This window comes from Condylura cristata, unplaced genomic scaffold (genome assembly GCF_000260355.1).
Source record: "Condylura cristata isolate star-nosed mole 26May11 unplaced genomic scaffold, ConCri1.0 scaffold00001, whole genome shotgun sequence".
Classification (NCBI taxonomy): domain Eukaryota; kingdom Metazoa; phylum Chordata; class Mammalia; order Eulipotyphla; family Talpidae; genus Condylura; species Condylura cristata.
The window spans coordinates 89,754,870-89,756,979 of NW_004567102.1; the positions used below are offsets into that span (position 1 = coordinate 89,754,870).

General features: G+C 70.5%; 1 protein-coding gene across 1 annotated transcript in view; it reads right to left on the bottom strand.

Moving 5' to 3' along the window:
- Positions 1-2,110, bottom strand: part of T (T, brachyury homolog (mouse)) — a 10,564-nt gene that overhangs the window by 7,209 nt on the left and 1,245 nt on the right. The window lies entirely within an intron of this gene.

The following is a 2,110-nucleotide window of genomic DNA, read 5'->3' on the forward strand; positions in this document are numbered from 1 at the left end:
GGCTTTGGGCTTTGTGTTTGCACAAGGTGGGTGCGCGGGGTGGCCGGCGTCCGGGGGTGCGGCCGGGCAGAGCTGAGCCCACGCGCCCTCGCCCTCCGCCCAGAGCGGCGTGGGGAGCTGGGGAGCAGGCGGTTTATTACCTTGGGTGAGAGCCTGAGCAGAGGTGACAATGAGCAGGAAATGGTGCGGTGGGGTCCCTTGAAACGTAACATTCCTCTCAAGCGGCTCGCAGGGCAGGAGCTGGGCGCCCAGGCGAGGGGCCGCGCCCACCGCCGGCTTGGGGTTCCGCCTGAGCCGACCCGCCCACCCCACCCCCACTGGGAAAGGCCGGCGCATCAGGGGAGCCCCATGCACCCACATCCCAGCGCCCAGCAAGGGGCTCCCCACGAGCTTTCGGGTCCCCCACCTGGCGCCGGGCTTGCCTGGATCCATCGGGCACTGCCTGGCAGCCTCATCGGAGCCGGCCAGGGGCCCAAAAGCCGCGGGGGCCTCCCAGGGGCAGAGGCGACCCCCACCCCTCCAACCGAGGCCAGTGGGGAGGCCCAGCACCTCCTTCCCTCAGCATTTCTGCCCCTTTTGTTGTCTGGGCCGGCGATCCCGGAGGCTGACCCCAGGGTGGGGGCGGGCTTCCTTCTGGACTCGGCACCAAACGGAACTCATTTGCTGTGGCACCGGACCTGCCTCTCGGCCCTGGGCTTTGGGGGAGGGGTGCCGGTCTTTCCCTGAGAATAACAGGGCTACAGCCCCCAGCCCTGACTCAGACTCCCATGGACAGTCACCCGGAAAGAACGTAGGTCTAGGAGATGGGGCGCCCCAACCCCCTCCCGGTCCAGGGCCAAGTCCTGAGGACGCCCCTGGACCCCTGATCAGAGCAGGCTCAGCCCGCACCATCACTTTCCCCAAGTCTCCCCAAGTCCCGGAGATTCAGAGACACAGGAGGGGGCTCCCGAACCGGCGTGGTTTCTGGGGGGTCCTCAGTCGGGAGGGGCAGGTAGGAACAAAACCCCAAATAAAATTATAGTCCAGGTGCGTGGAACCACAGCCCCAGGGAAAGAATCACAGGGTCAGGGCTGAGCTGAGGGGCAGGCCCCTGGGGCTGGGGTGCAGGGCTGGGGTGGAGGGCTGGGTGGCCCCCCTGGGGGCTGGGGTGGAGGGCGGGGTGGCCCTGGGGGCAGGGGGTCCAGGACTCTGGTGGGGCTTCCTCTCGCCTGGGGGCTGGGGTGGAGGGCGGGGTGGCCCCAGGGGCAGGGGGGGGGCGGCCAGGACGCTGGTGGGGCTTCCTCTCGCCTGGCCTGGGCGTCTTGGGTTCTCAGGACAGGCCCGCCCCTCGGCCTTTCAGCCGGGGCTGTGGGGCATGACCATTTACAGCCAAGGCTTCCTCCAGCCGCTGTGAAGGGCCCCAGCTAATGACCACAGCCGTGGCCGCGGAGGGAGGAGGGCCGCGGCCCAAGGCTCTTGCGCGGCCCGGCGCTGCTGGGGGAGCCCGACCCTTCTGGGCGGAGGCCAGGAGGCTGGTGGCCAGCCCCAGGGCACGAGCCCGGTAACCAAGGGGCCCCCCACTCCCCACAGGCGGCCAGCCTCAGCCTGCTCAGGCCGCAAGGCCAGCCGTTGTCCAGGAGCTGTGTCCACTGCGCTGGGAGGGCTGAAGGTCACCTCAGCAGGGACAGCGCAGCGTCCTGGCCAGGCCCTCCCGTGTCCTCGTCTGGGGGGCAAGCCCCTCTGCCCCACAGATGCCTGGGAGGGTGCCCTCGCCCCGCCAGCCCGCTCCGCCCGCAGCAGCTGGGTCCGCTTCACTCCAGCTCACTCGGGCCCCCCGCAGGCCTCCCGGCCGAGCCCAGGTCCCCAGTGGGGGGCCCAGCAGAGGGCCTGAGGGTGGCCGCCCCGCAGGCCGCTGGTCCTCTCGGGACCCTGCTGCGTCCTTCAGTTTGATCTCGAGGCCCCTGGGCCCTGGAGTCGTGCCCTGGCGTGTCGGGGCAGCTCGGCCTGGGTTTGTGGCAAAGCAGACCAGACTCTCAGCCGGGCCGGACCCTCATGGCCTCCCCCGGCGCCCGGGGCGGTGTCCTGGTTGCTGGGGCTGGGTGGGGCGGCCGGCTTTGAGGGCCAGCTGCTG